Source organism: Sminthopsis crassicaudata, chromosome 3 (assembly GCF_048593235.1).
Source record: "Sminthopsis crassicaudata isolate SCR6 chromosome 3, ASM4859323v1, whole genome shotgun sequence".
Classification (NCBI taxonomy): domain Eukaryota; kingdom Metazoa; phylum Chordata; class Mammalia; order Dasyuromorphia; family Dasyuridae; genus Sminthopsis; species Sminthopsis crassicaudata.
This window is the reverse complement of record NC_133619.1, coordinates 257723445-257739349: the sequence shown is the minus strand read 5'-3', so window position 1 is coordinate 257739349 and position 15905 is coordinate 257723445. Positions and strand designations below refer to the sequence as shown.

The following is a 15905-nucleotide window of genomic DNA, read 5'->3' as shown; positions in this document are numbered from 1 at the left end:
TAATTCAAAATTAGAATTGGGCAAGTAAAATTAATGACTATGAGATATCATGAAAAAAATCAAAAGGATGAAAAAAATAGAAGAAAATGTGAAATATCTCATTGGAAAAACAACTGCCCTAAAAATAAATTGAGAAGAGATAATTTAAGAATTATTGGACTAAGTGAAAAGACCTCATCCCAAAAAAAAAAAAAAAAAAAAGAATATCAAGGAAAACTGTGGTATATTCTGTTATACTAGAGGGTAAAATAGAAATTGAAAGAATTCACTATTCTTAGCTCCTGAAAGAGTTCCCAAAATGAAAACTTGCAGGATCATTTTAGCCAAATTTCAAAGCTCCCAGGTTAAGAAGAAAGTACTACAAGGAGCCAGAGAGAAACAGTTCAAATTATCATGGAGTCTTAGGCATATTAAAAAAAAAAATTTTTTTTTTTTTTTTGGCAGCTTCTACATTACAGGATTGGAGAACTTGTAATATGACATTCTGGAAGGCAAAGAAGCTAGGATTACAACTAAGAATTACCTACCCAGAAAACTGAGAATAATCCTTCAATGTAGAAAATGATATTCAATGAAATAAAAGCCTTTCAGACATTCCTGATTAAAAAGACCAGAAGTTGAATAGAAAATTTGATTTTAAAATCAAAAATGTTTCAAGAAAGAAAAAAAAAATGCAAACAGGAAAGAGAAATCAGAAGGGATTCAATAAAGTTGAATTGTTTACATTCCTACATTCCTATTGCAAAGGGAGATAGAAATTTAATTTTAAATTCTTTGGATAATACGATTTGATATAGCTTCAATATCTTTAAGGATACATTTATCCTCTGTACATGATCTTCTGGCAGCCAACAAAATGGTAACCATTCATATTGCTAAAGGAGTCTTAAATATTTTATTTGTTTTTTAACATAGTAACTGATGGGGGAGGGGAGTTCTTCAAGTTCTTAGACATGAACAGGGAAAAGAATATATCTTGGCAAAATCACATTCTTTTATATCAGAAGAGGTCACATACCTTTGGTGTATGGCATATACATTAGATAAAGTAGTCATATAATTATGACAGAATAAAATTTAAAAAACCTGAACTTTAGAATAAGATAAAAATTCAAATATCTCTTCAACTGGGACCTTTGGAAATGAATGCCAACAGCCTTCCAGAACAGGCTCACCATAGTGATGGGCACCATGATTTATCCTTAGGTAAGCCATAGCTGGCTACAGTGATCCTTTCAATTAACTTGTCCTTTATCTCCTTTTTTGTTCTATTCCTTTAAAACTTTTTGTCATATTAAGTTTAGAAAATTATTATGTTGCAAGAAGTATTCTTGACAATTTCTAAGTCTCTGTCATGCTTTGTTATGGTTTTGTAAGTAAATTTGGATTGAAGAAATAAGTTTCAGGAGTGTTGGGAGTGGAATAGCAGATTATAGGAACCACTCAGCTAAACTCTCCCTACATTCCTCTCCAAATAACTTTAAAATAATGCCCCAAATCAGATTTTGGAGTAGCAGAGCCAACAAAAGATCAGAGTAAGACATTTTTCTGACCTAAGAAAACTTAAGATTTAAGAAGGAGTAATCTGTGACACTGGGGTGGAAGCCTGTCTGGAACCCACGTATGTGGTAGCAACAGCAGTTAGTATTGCTCCAACAGCTTTGGGTACTTTTAGCTTAAGATTATAAGAGGGGCAAACAACTGGTCAAAAAGTGATTATTAGGGACTCTTTGCTGGTACTGGGTCCAGTTGGCAGTGATTGACAACTTTATTGCCATGAGTCACAATTCCAGGATGAAGAGGAACCACTGGTATTTATTTGGTCACAAGACAGCAGGGGAAGCAAGGAAGGCCTTCTAATCCTTTCTGCAGGGGATTAGGAGCACTTTCTGAATAAAGATCAGGAAAGTAGTGATTATTCAGGATCACATCATCCTAGAAGCTTTAAAAGCCTACAGATATCACATTTCTCCCCCCCTTCCCCCATCTGTCCTTTCCTTCTCTTCCCCATTTATCTTCAGGAATAGCGGTATGAAAAAGTCTTTGGGACAGTAACTCCCCATCCCTAGGTGAGTAGAGCTCAATTGGAACATAAAGTTCAAAAGCAAAAAATAGGCTAGAAAATGAGCAAACTACACCAAAAGAATTTGACCATAAAAATCTTACTATGGTGGCAGGGAAGACCAAGACAAAAACTCAGAAGACAACAGAATAAAAATAGCCATCCAAATAAATCTTTAAAAAAAAAAATAGAGAAACATTCATTGGATCCAAACCCGAGAAGAATTCCTAAAGGAAGAGTTAAAAGTTAAGAATGATGGAGGAAAAATTGGAAAAAGACAAGAGAATAATATAACAAAATTATGAAAAGATATTAACAGTTTGATAAAAGACACAAAAAGTACTTAAGAAAGTAATAACTTAAAAAAAAATTGGCCAAGTGGTAAAAGAGACATAAAACATCCACTGAAGACAAGAACTTCCTTAAAAGCAAAACTGAGCAAATGGAAAAGGAAGTACACAAATTCATTGGAAGAAAAGAACTCATTAAAAAGCAGAATCAGTCAAATGGAAAAAGAGGTATAAAATCCTTTTTCTTTCAAGATGATGCTATTACTTTTTTTTTTTTAGATTTAAAACTTTTAATTTTCAAAACGTATGCATTGTTTTCAACATTCACCCTTATAAAATCTTATATTCCAAATCTTTTTCTTCCTTCTGAGAGGTATAAAATGTCAATTAAATTATTCCTATGGAACTAGGCTAGATATGGATGGAGGCATACTATTTTCACCTTTTTAAAATTTGTTTGCTTTTCCTTTCGTGTGTGTGTGTGTGTGTGTGTATGTATGTATGTGTATGTGTTTGGTTTGACTTAAAAAAAAAAAATCTCATAAATTTTACCTATCCAGCATATATATTGTGTGGTAAGCATATTATTTTAGAAATAAACAAAACTTGCCAAGTATATTTAGGCAATCATACCTTGAATTTGAAATAAAGATGGTAACTTTCATTGATGGGAAACTGTATGAACAAGCTTCCTATTCTGTTGAACATTCAGTGTGCTGCAAATCCTCCTAACAAAATGCTGGGATGTATGTTTAAAAAGACCAGTATAGTGTCTCAGTGGCTTTCCATTGTCACCTGGGTCTGATTTATCTTTCACAATATCACATTATGGAAATATGTTTAAAATGGTTGTTCATGTATAACTTATATTGGATTGCTTGCTGTCTTGAGAAGGGGGGAAATAAGAGGAGAAAAAATATAACTCAAAATCTTATAAAAATGAACATTAGACTATATATATTTACATGTAATTCAAAAAATAAAATACTATTGAGAAGAGAAAATTCCTTCAAAATTATAATTGGACAAGTGAAAGCTAATGATTCTATGAGATAAAGCCAAAAAAATGACGGTGGAGGAGAAGGAAATGTGTAATATTATATCAGAAATAGATCCAGGATAATTTAAGAATTATTAGATTACCTGAAAGTCATGCTCAAAGAAAAAGCCTAGATATCATATTTCAAGAAATTATCAAGGGAAACTGCCCTGATGTTTTAGAATTAGAAAGTAAAATGGAATTTGAAAGAATCTACAGCTTATCTCCTGAAAGTGATACCAAAATGAAAACTCCCAAAAATATTATGTCCAAATCTGGAATTCCTGGGTCAAATAAAAGATATGGCAAGCAGTCAGAAACAATTAAAATATTCTGGAGCCATAGTCAGGATCACATAAAATTTAGTGGCTTTCATGTCAAAAGTATTGAAGTCTTAGAATATGATACTCCAAAAGACAAAGAAGCTAGAATTCCAATGAAGAATAATCTACCCAGCAAAGCTAAGTGTAGTCCTTCTGGGGGAAATGGATATAATGAAATAGAAAACCTTTAAACATTCCTGATGAAATAGAAAATTTTACATTGAAATATAAGACTCAAAAGAATCATAAAAAGGTAAATGTAAAAGAGTAATCATAAGACACTCAAACTTTATATTCCTATGTGGAAAAATTATATGTATAACTCCTAAGAACTTTATCATTATTAGGGTAATCAAATAATCAAAAGGAGTTTATATAGAGGTCATGGATGAGTTGACTACATTGGAATGATCTTCAAATAAAAAGGGACTTTGTGAAAAAAGGATACAGACAGAAGGGGAAGGGAGAGGGAAAACTTACTTCACATAAAAGGCACACAAGAAAAACTTTTATAATGGAAGGGAAAATGGGGGGTGGTAGGCAATATTTGAACCTGACTTTAATTGTAATTGGCCTAAAGAGGGAAGAATAGATAGACGTACTCAATTGGGTAAAGAAATGTAATTTAACCTAATAGGGAAAAAGGAGAAAGGGTGATAGGAGAAGAAGGATGGGAGAATGATAAAAGGAAAGCCAGATTAAGTAAGGCAGTGGTTAGAAGCAAAATAGATTGTTGAGGGAGGAACAGAATAGAGAAGAAACAGAAGAAAATGGAGTGGAGGGAAATCTGCAGTAATCATAACTGTGAACATGAATTGGATGAGCTCACCCATAAAATGGAAGCAAAATTAACTAGAAACCAGAATCCCAGCAATATATTTACAAGAGACATACTTCAAACCAAAACATGCTCATAAAGTTAAAGGACTGGAACTGAATCTAATATACTTCAGCTGAAGTAAAAAAATAAAAAAGGGGGGGGGCAGCTAGGTGGCACAGTGGATAGAGCACCAGCCCTGAATTCAGGAGGACCCAAGTTCAAATCTGGTCTCAGACACTTAACACTTCCTAGCTGTGTGACCCTGGGCAAGTCACTTAACCCCAGCCTCAGGGAAAAAAAAATAAAAAAGAAAAGAAAAGAATGGTAAAAATAAAAAAGTTTAGACAGATTTTGTGAGGTAATATCAGAAGAAAATTTACAAGAGGTGGGGGGGGGAATCTAGGATTTGCAAGTTTTTAAAGCAATGTTTAGTTTAATGAAAATATAGACATACTAGCTTATGAAAGTATAATTTCAGGCCAAATGTTACATGGTATGGCTAGTTCTAAAAGATGGTAAAGTTACAGTGGGGGTTGGAGTTATTTTTTGTAGAGTTTGGTTTTATAGACATATGTATATGTACATACACACATGCACATAATTTCTCTCACGATTTTCCAGAAATGATAATGCTTGGGGTGACATTTTGTGGAGTACTCCTATGTCTTTTTCTCTAAAATTGAAACATACAATAAAATTTACGAATATTAAATACCAGAATACTATAAGTGCACTGGCAGTTATGCATATTAGAACATACTTTATGTTCAGAAGTTCCTGCTATTTTAAAAGAATATACATTTAATGATTTTTTAAAAACAGAATATCTACATGTAAGAATCATTAAACACTTTTAATGCTTTTACTCCCATATTATACTTGCTGACCTATGCTATTGGTGACACCTGGTGGCTAGTGTGGGGAACCACCTGTCTGAACTTTTCTTGAAGTGGTTGCTGTATCTTGTTTTTACTTAGTATGTTTCTTTCATTTCTGTTCTTGGTTATGCCTATACAACTACTACAGTAGTCCCTTACCCAGACTGTGGCAATAAATGTCTTATCCTGTAATTCATTTCATCTTTTCCAAAACACAGTCAAATGGGTTTGTGTGAGTTTGACCATTTCATTCCCTTGCATCAAGGATCTAATAAAAATGTCATGGGTTGCCATTTAAATTCTTTTATAAACTGACTTTAACTGTTACTGGTTCCTGCTCACCCCCCTCCCCCTTACTCAAGCGTTTTGTCTTAAGTAGAATGCAACGTCCTTATTTACGCTCTGTGGTCAGAGCATCCCATCCTATACCCTTGTTCTCAGTACCCTCCTGCTCTTGATAAGGTTATAACTACTGACATCTGTCTGCTTCAGTATCTTCCTGCTTCCTCAATTAATACTTTCGGCCTAGTGTATTAGCCTTTATAAAATTCTTGCCTCCTGCTGTTCAGGGATGCTTGATTTGGGTCTTGGTACACACTCTTGTAGCCCACCGGCGAATAAATTCCACTTGAAGTTTTACCAAATCTCATTCACTGTTTTTCTCGATACAACATAATCTTCCCTTTGAAGCCTTTTTTAAAATATGAGGTCCCTTTCCATATTCCAGTATGGAACTATTCTTACAGGATTATTGCTGCTCGAACAAAGCAAGCCATCTCTTATCTTTGTACCTTTTTACTGGAATTTTTCCCTGTTTGGAAGGATCTCTATTCCTGTTTCCATGTCTTGGGATCCTTAGGTGCCTTCAAATCTCAATTGTACATAAAGCTTTTGTGTTGAAGCCTTTTCTACTGACCTGAGCTGCAAGAACCTCCTTATTATATCTTGTATCTGATTTGTAAGGGTGTGGCTCAAATGAGTAAATCAAATCATTCTACCCAATTTCAATGAAGCAATGCTTTACAAGGGGAAAAACATATTTTAGTTAAACACTAGACTAAAGTTTAAAATCTTTGGTCAACTGGAGTGAGATTATATAGGAAATGTTTTCAGCTTCTGAGGAAAGTTGGTGATGTCTATTTAATAAATATTAGGCCAATTTGGACTCATGAAATTCAAGTAAGGTGAGCTAGAAGTGTTCAGCAAAGCCCTTGAGGAAAAAAACACTTGGTAAGAGAGAGGAGGGAAGAATGCCCCTCAGCTTCTAAAACAGGGGAGGACTTCAGGGTCCTTTGAAGAGTCTACAGGATTTTGGGCTTTTCATTTTCCTATCACTATCCTAGCATTATCCTTTGGGACAGCAACTGATGATAGTAGTGTCAACATTTGGAGTTAAGAACAGACTGGATGTGATATGGGAGGGCAGATTCATGGCTATACACGGAGCCCCGAAAAAAAGCTACATCATGCCTAAGAGGAACTTCTTGAAAATCCTATAAAGAGGATTTTTTTTTTTTTTTCCTCAGTAAGCAGGAGTTGTGAGTTGCCTTTTTACCACATGTTCTTAGAGTTAAGCCTGTTTTGATTTTGGGGAAGATTATTTCTATTCACTTTTTTAAAAGCTCTATATTTCATTTTAGTATATTTGCATTATATGTTATATTATGTTTTTACACCACCTTCATAAGTACTCCTTTATAAAAGCTAATTATCTAAATAATTGATAATCAATAATCAATCATAGAAAAAACACAACGGAGCCTGTGAACTATATTACTAAAATACTTGCCTCCCAACCTTTCAGTACCATTCCTTAGAATCAATCCTGAGGGAAGATGTAGTGATAGTGAGAATGGTGGTGGGGATAAATTACCCCCAAGGTGCTATTTTGTATGTACATATTATATATGTACCCATCCTTTCAGTGCAACATAAAACAAGGGAAGGAACTTTTCTCTTTGTCCTTAGCTCTTAGCCCAATCCCTGGTATATTGTAGGGATTAATAAATGAATACTGTTTGGTTTTATTAGTTGCACAAATTTAGCAAATCTTGTTATTTTTATTTGTCTCATTTTTTATCACATTAAACTTTTCTTTTAATGTTTTTCACATTTTTTATATTTTTTATTCGTTAGTATTCTATTATGTTCATATGAAACCTTTTTCTAAGATTATTGGAGATTATGGAATCATTAGATGTCTGGGCTTTTTTTTTTTTGGCTTTTTCAAGTGATACTTTAAAAGATTTTGTGTACAAATAGATCCTTTTTCTCTAAGAGAAAAAAAATCCTTAGATTTCTAATAATAGAATTACTGAAGAATACATATAACTTGTATCCCTTGTTATATATAAATCCTCTATCCCCCCCAAAATGATTCTATATTCATTTCCAAAAATTTTCAACTTTACCAGAAGTTTGGTAGCAGGCCACTTGATTTTAATCCTCCATCAATTTCCTTTTATCTCATTATTTTGATTTGCATTTTCTCATGTAGTTATTAATGATTTGCATTTCTTCTTTCAAAAAGTTGCATTTTCTTATTATTTAGATAGAGTGCTGGCTATGTCCTAAGGAAGAATGGATTTGAATCTGACTTCTGATACCTATTAGAAAGTCACTTAAGCTTTTTTGAGCTTTCCAGGATTGATGTGAGATTCCAAAGAGAAAAATAAGTTAAAGTATCTTTTTCTTTTTTATCAAATCTGATAGAAATTTTTGTTATATGTGCATTTACACTATTTTTGTCTCATAATTTTTTATTTTAATTTTAAAATTTAAAAACATTCCCTCTTTTCTTTCCTTTATCTCCTTAAAAAAAAAAAAAGCCTTTTTAAAAAAATGTGATCCTAGTGGCATACTCTCTTCTGTCTTCATGTGGTAAAAAATTTTGTACTGTCCTCAAAAGGCAGAATGTTATCTATTGTCAAGACTGAGCAAAAGTTCCAAAGTTAGCTAATGGCCTCAAAACAATAGTAACTTATAATGTTAAGGTACCACAGAAGAAGATGTCTTCAACTTGGAGTTCGTGAAGTTAGAAAATCTTTTTTCATCACTGCATTTTTAAATACTAAATATTTTATTTTTCCCCAATTAAATGTGAAGATAGTTTTGACATTTTTGTAACATTTTGAGTAACAGATTTTTCTCTCTCGAAATTTTCCCTTTCTCCCTAAGACAGCAAGCAAATCAATCAATATAAGCTGAACATGCACAATCATGTTGAATATATTTCTATATTGGTCATGTTGTGAAAGAAAAATCAGAACAAAAAAGGAAAAACCACAAAAAAGGGGGGGGGAATGAAAGTAGTATATGCTTAGATCTATATTCAGATTCCATAATGTTTTCTCTGGATATACATGACATTTGTCAAAATGAGTCTTTTGGAATTGTCTTGGATCATTGTATTGTTGAGAAGAGCTATTATAGATAATAATCACACAGTATTGCTGTTATAATGTTCTCTTGGTTCTGCTCACTTTACTCAGCATCAGTTTGTGTAAGTCTTTTCAAGTTTTTCTGAAATCTGCCTGCTCATCATTTCTTATAGCACCATGGTGTTCTATATCCTTTGACCATTTATCAATTAGGGAATAGCCTTTTTTTTTTTTTTTTTTTTTTTTTTTTGGCTGAAGCAGTTAGTGTTATATGACTTGCTCAGTGTGTCACACAACTAGAAATTTGAACTCAGGTCCTCCTGACTTCAGGACTTGTGCTCTATCCATTGTGCCAACTAGCTGCCTCTGAATGTCTTGTATTATTAAAAATTTAACACTGAGGTACTTTCTTGAGCTGAATTGACAAGCTTTCAGATTCTATTGCAGAGATCACAATTTCATGTTGTTCGAATTCCAAATGTATGCTTGCTTAATAGAATATTTTAGTCACATAAGTCAAGTGTTCAAATGGCAGTCAAAAGAAGTAATACAAGGATAATTTAAAGGTCTCTCTAAAGAATTTTAGAAATGATTGTGATATGGGAGGTACTTTGTTATGGGCCAGAACTCTGTACTTAAAACAAGGATTCTTACAAGGTGTTAAGTCAGTGGAAGACAATGGTTATCTAGTTTAGCATGGTGATTAATAGTTCTCTAATTCAGTACGTGTACTTAATTTAGTTCCACAAGATTCACACATATGATAATGTAATTATAATAGAGTATATAATAGCCAGCAAGGACTGGATTCATTCCATCTTTAGTCAGGTTCCTGGTGGCTCTCCCTGGGGGACAGAGAGACTTGGAGACAGAAGCAGAGAAGACAGGGGACTGAGAGATAGATTTATTCCATCGTCCACCTTTGTGGTAGCTAGAGGCTGAAGCACAAGCCCGGGAACTCAGAGAGAGATTCATTCACTCCATCTCACACCACCATGGTGGCAGGCTCTCCTCCTTAGCTCCTCCACTGAAACCAAGACTCTAAGGCCTCTAAGAAAGCTAGCCCGGGCCCTAGGCAAGGAAACTAGATCCTGAAAGAGATAATAAAGGATTTGGGTTTTAACACCTGGCTATTCTTATGGTGATTAATCTACTGAAACAAGGCTGCTCCAAGACCTCCAGAAAACCCGCCTAGAACATTACAGTACTTGCACAGGACCACCAAGCATGGTGTACCCTCATCAAAGAAGGTGCAGGAGAAAAGTAGAATTGAAGTAGCTCAAAAGAAATGTAAGATGCATAGATTTAGAGAATCTTATCTTCACAAGGATTTATTTGTGCTCAACCTGTGGGAGAGCATTCTGGCCTCATATTTGTCTGATAAGCCACAGTCAGACACACTAACTTGACTTTAACATAATGATATCATTTTGGTCCTTTTCAATAATAAATAACTCCCCAACATTTATATATCTCTAAGTAAGCTCCTGACCTCTTGAGACAAAATTTAATTTACTGAAATTTTTGGGCAATGCAATGGCAAATTATATTATTGTATCTTTGGATAGACAATACACCAAGAGAAGAATTTAGAGAAAGAGCATATCTTTTCTTGGGCTTGCCTAAGCCTGGATCCTACTCCATAGTGTTAGTAGAGCCAGAGATTTTCCTAATTATAACTCTTTTCATGTGCCTCAGCCTAGTTCAGTATACCTTTTGAATAAAGATGCTCAAAATCTTTTCCCTAAATTTTGAAATAGTTTCTCTTGTTTATGCAGAATGCTTAGAGTATGACTTGTGAGTGCCACCATTCTTCACTCATGCAGACTTGAATCCTGACTGTTATTTTTGATCCTTTCCTCTCCTCTCTTCCAAGTTCTTTGGAGCACCTCTCTTGTATCTTTGTCTATTTATGCTTCTTTTATTTGACACTGCTATGACCATGGTAGGATTCTCTTGTCACTTCACACTCTGAATTATTGCCTTCTGGTTGGTTTTTCTGCCTCAAATTAATTTCTATTCCAAATCATCTACCACTGAAATCAAGTGATTTCCCTAAACTGTTGTCTTGACCAAGTAATCCTTTTGTCTCCCTCATTTAGTGAACTAAAAACCTGTCAGTTTTCAAATCAAATATGAAATTTGTCATTCAAACCCTTTTATAACCTGAATCCTAATTATTTTTCTAGTATTCTTACATCTTACTCTGGTATACTCTGTAGTCTAATGCCACTCTATCACTTGACTACACATATTTTCTTTATTGTCTCCCCTACTTGCAATTCTCTCATTCCTAATCTTTATCTTCTGACTTCCTTGCTTCTTTTAAGCCCCATTTAAAAATACCACTTTCTGCAGGAAGTGTTTGCTATTCTCCTTGAATGCTAGAGTCTTCTTTCTTGATCATCTCTAGTTTATCCTGTACATAAATGGTTCAGGATCTAGAAATGAAAGTGATTAAGCAAGAAAAGGGTACAGTGGGAAATGAAAAGTAAGGAAGAAATGGATTCAAATAACTTTTGGAACTAGGTATGTGACTAGATATCGTGTTATCTCTTTGAGCCTTAGTTTTCTCATCTGGAAAAATATTAATACTTACTTGAATTCTTGTGGGGTTCATCGTTTTAAAATCACTTTGTAAACTTGAAAGGACTATTAAAATTTCAAGGACTGTTAAAATTTAAGGGACTGTTAAAATAATGTTATATTGTTAATATCGTTGTTATAAGAAGATAAGTTGGGAAACAAGGGAAAGAACCTGTACTAAAATATTTATAGGAGCTCTCTTTGTGGTGACAAGGAACTGGGAATGGCAAGATATCCATCAATTGAGAAGTGATTGAATAAGTTGTGATAGGTGATTGTAATAGAGTTACTACTATGCTATGAAAAATGATGAGTTAGATAATCTTAGAAAACGTGGATAGATTTGCATACAATTGTATATAATAAAAGCAATATAGTTTTAATAACTGAGTGAATAAATAATTTTATTATAAATACCAAATTAACTAGAAAAGACTTATGAAGGAAAATAGTATCTACTTCCAGAGGGGAAAAAACCTGATGATAAATAGATGTGTACAGAATGATTTTTCATATATGTACAAGTTTTGCATCTAATTGTAACTACATCTTGGATAGAGGCAGGGAAGGAAAGGAAAAAAAAAGGAAAAAAGTAAGATAACATATTTAAAAGGAATAGCAAGTTGTACAGGCTAGAATTGTCATTTCATGTGCAATCATCTAGTAAATTTCCATCTGATTATGCTTTCTCTTATTATCCTGTCTCTGTTCCTGCCTGTTTCCCTGTTTAATCCATTTCTATATCTAACTCTATTTGTTTATATAATCCTTTTTTACCTGGTTCAGGTAAGACTGAGATTCATGAGATTTCCTCTCCTTCCTCTATCATTCTTTTTTGCATACTCTTCACTTGTGTCCTAACTATATAAAACTATTAATTTTCCCTCCCCCTTTTCCTTATTTTCTCCCTAAATTATTCCTTATTCCTCCTATTTTCTTTTATTTTGTTCTTTTTTAATCTCTGTGTTCTTTTTACTTTAATCTCTTTGTGTTCTTAAAGATAATTGGATTTTGGAAAGACACTTTTATGATCGAATATAAACAATTCATCATTTTGGTCTTTCTAAATGCTTGAATGTGTTTACTGTTCTAGGTTTCCTGTGTTTGCATTTGAAAGATTCTCTCCAGCTTGAAGCTTCTCATCTGCAGTGCTTCAAAGTCCTCTGTTGTGCGAAAGGTCCACTTTTTACCTTGTAGGATTAGCAGAGTTTTATAAGGTAAGTTATTCTTGATAGTATTTTCTTTTGCCTTTTGGTGTATGGTATTCCAAAATTGTTCCTCAGTAAAGTAACTGTAGCATGTTCTTTGTGATCCTTACTCTGTTCCTTGGTACTTAAACTTTTTTATAACTGGCTTCTTATAGTATCTTTTCTTTTATTTGATATCTCTGGATTTTGGTCAGTGGCTCAGTAAACAAAATTTAAATACCTACTGTGTGCCAGACACTGTACTAAGTATTGAGGATATAAAGGCAAAAGATAGTCATGGCTCTTGAGAAGTGGTTCTCATAGCAAACATTGGAAAGGTAGAAAGAGGGAAGGATTTAAGGGACAAAGATAAGTTTAATTTTTGGATCTCTGGACAATCATTTTAATGTGTGCCATAAATAGTTGGAAATGAGAGAGTAGAGATCAGTAGAGAAGTTAGAGATGGATATATAGAATTGACAATGATCAAAATATAGATGATTGAATCTTTGGAGCTTATAGTATTGATGAGAGCTTCAATATGATGTGTGATTTGCAGAGGAATTGATAAAAATTAATCTCTTAGCTTCCCAAGAAGAAGGCTCTGATAATGGAGATCATTTAGTTCCTTGGTCCCATCCCTCTAAAGGTAATCCATTCAGAAATCCAAGTTATGTCAAGATTTTGAGGTTAAATTTTCCCTATAAAACATCTTAGGACCCACAACTTTGTTGCTACCTTTCTTTGGGTCAGCCACAGCACTCTGCCTCCTAGTGTTTTTCTCCTTACCTCTCCTTCTCTCCCCTTCCCCACTCATGTCACATAGTATCTCCCACTAACTCCACTCTGTTTCCCAACCCCACTTCTCCTCCTTACAGCTAACTGTAAACTCTTGGAGGGTGCTCAGTCCCTTTCAGGATTTTGCCTGCCAGCTAAAGGCATGCCCCAGCTACTGGGAAATTGTGAGTTCCACTGAGATACTTGTCTTTCATATGCTCTCCCACTCTATTCATATTTATCATTCCCGATGTCTATTGTATCCCCTCATTTTGTCTGTAATCTGTTCCCTAAATAAACCTTTTTTGCCAAAGAGAATGGCCATTGTGTATTATTCACATGACTAAACCCCAACTTTTGGTGCCTGCCATCATTTGGTGCCAAATCTCACATAGATCACATCACCAACATAATAAAACTACAATACTACTGAAATTAAGACTTTTAATGCTATATCAAATAAATTACCAAGGGATACTTTATGGAATTTTACAAGATAATAACAAAATTCATTTGGCAAAGCAAAAGATCTAGAATATCAAGGGGAATAATAAAAAGAAGTAGGGATAAAAGGGGAAGTAGCACTCAAAGTCTATATTATAAAGTAGCAGTCACCAAAACATTAGGCATTGGTTAATAGATTGATGGACTAGACAAAGGAGAATTGGAAACAATGGAAGTCAACAATCCAGTGATTTCTACTTTAAAAAAGTAGAAAAGATATCATCTAGGGATGAACTCCCTATTTGACAAAGTGCTGCTGGAAAAAACCGGGAAAGCAGCTGACAGAAATTAGGGTTAGACCAACACTAGACTATGGTCCATATGTCAAATGACCTTGATATTAAAAGTCATAATATAAAAAATTAGAAGAGAAATCGATCATATACTATATTTATAGGCCTGGGTATGAAATGTATTTAACAAGGTGTATGATAAATTACAAAAGATAAAATAGAAAAGTGATTACATGAAACTGAAAAGCTTCTGCACATACAAAATTAATGCATCTAGGACAAGAAGGGAAGAAGACAAGTGGGGGAAAGTCTGTTAGATTTCTCTGATAAAGGTTTGGTATCCAAGATACAGAAATAATTATCAAATATATATAACAAATAGTATATATACAATAACAAATATACGTTATGAGCTACTCCTCAACAAACAGTTAAGTCATATGAACAAGCCAGTTTTCAAAAGAATAATTGCAAAGTATTAACAACCATATCAAAGGGTTCCCTAATCACTAATAATAGTTTTTTTAAAATGCAAATCAAAACAACTCTATAATTTCATGCCATACACTGCAGATTGGCAAAAATTTAATAAATTGACCAAAAAGTAACAATAGTCAATATTAGAGGATTTGTGAGATATGATAGATAAGCATACAATAATGTCGAGGCTTTGAATTGGTAACAACTATTTTGGAAAGAAATTTGGAATAATGCAAATAAAAGGTGCAGTAGTATAGAGCAGGGGTTTCTTAAATTTTTTCTACTCGCAATTCTTTTTCACCCAAGAAATTTTTACATGGGTCCAGGCATATAGGCATATAAAATAAGTATGATTAGGATAGTGAGTTATTGGAGAATTGTCAAAGGGTTGCTGTGCATAATGAGAATTCATTTTGAGGTCACAGTCTGATTTCATGGTTTTGTCTAGTTTAATTCAGCTGCACATGTGTGGAAATAGACAACAGATGGGGAGAATATCCAAAGCTTTGACTTGGCAGGGCATGATCAGTGATAAAATAAGGGGCAAGAAACTTGAGAATAGAATAGAGTTGAACTTGTTAACCAAGGGATTAAGATGGTTAAGGAAGGAGAGTGTGGTAGGGAAATGGCCTAGGAAAGAACTGAAGGATCAAGGGAATGGAGATCACAGTATGGATGAAAACCAGGATTAAGGTAGATAGAAAATAGACTGTGATCAGATACAAGAATTTCAGAGTTCATGAACATAGACTTAGTACATTTTTGGGTGATTTCAAGAACAAGAAGATTGACCAACTCTATGTGTAACTCAACTCTATGTATAACTGAGGAAAGTTAAAAGGAGTAGACTCTGAATTGAACAAGTTGAGCGCAGGGTGTTTGAGGAAATATCAATATGTAATTTGAAGTCTAGTGGGGGGGGGCAGGAGTTGTAGAGGAGAAAAAGATTGTGATCTGTGAACTTAGCTCTGATAAAAAAAGGGGACAGTCCTGAATGTTGGTAGAGAGTAGCTACCAGAATTTTGATTAGGTGATAGCTATACATTGACTGAATCTCAAAGGGGGAAAGGTTACTAAATGATAGTGCTAAAGGGAGGCCTTGGAAATGGCAGTGGGGAGCAAGGAGGATTCCAACTTCTTCATCCTAGGTACTTAGAGGGAATGAATAAAGCACAGCCAAGTACTGGAAAGGGATATTAAGGAGACTGATATGAGAAGTAAGTCAGATTTCATTGAGAGCCAGAAAGTAGAAGCATTGTAAAGGAAAAAATTAAAAATAAAAAGCAGGTTTGTTGCATATAAAGCAAATATTCCAGGGAGCACAGTGGAAGGAGCTTTAGATTAGT

At 34.0% G+C, this 15905-nt stretch overlaps 1 protein-coding gene across 3 annotated transcripts in view; it reads left to right on the top strand.

Moving 5' to 3' along the window:
• The window catches only part of PKNOX1 (PBX/knotted 1 homeobox 1), a 149901-nt gene that overhangs the window by 32736 nt on the left and 101260 nt on the right, over nucleotides 1-15905 (top strand). For all 3 annotated transcript variants that reach the window (XM_074300548.1, XM_074300550.1, XM_074300549.1), the window contains exon 2: nucleotides 12472-12595. The gene's annotated coding sequence lies outside the window, so the exon portion shown is untranslated. The remainder of the gene's footprint in view (nucleotides 1-12471; nucleotides 12596-15905) is intronic.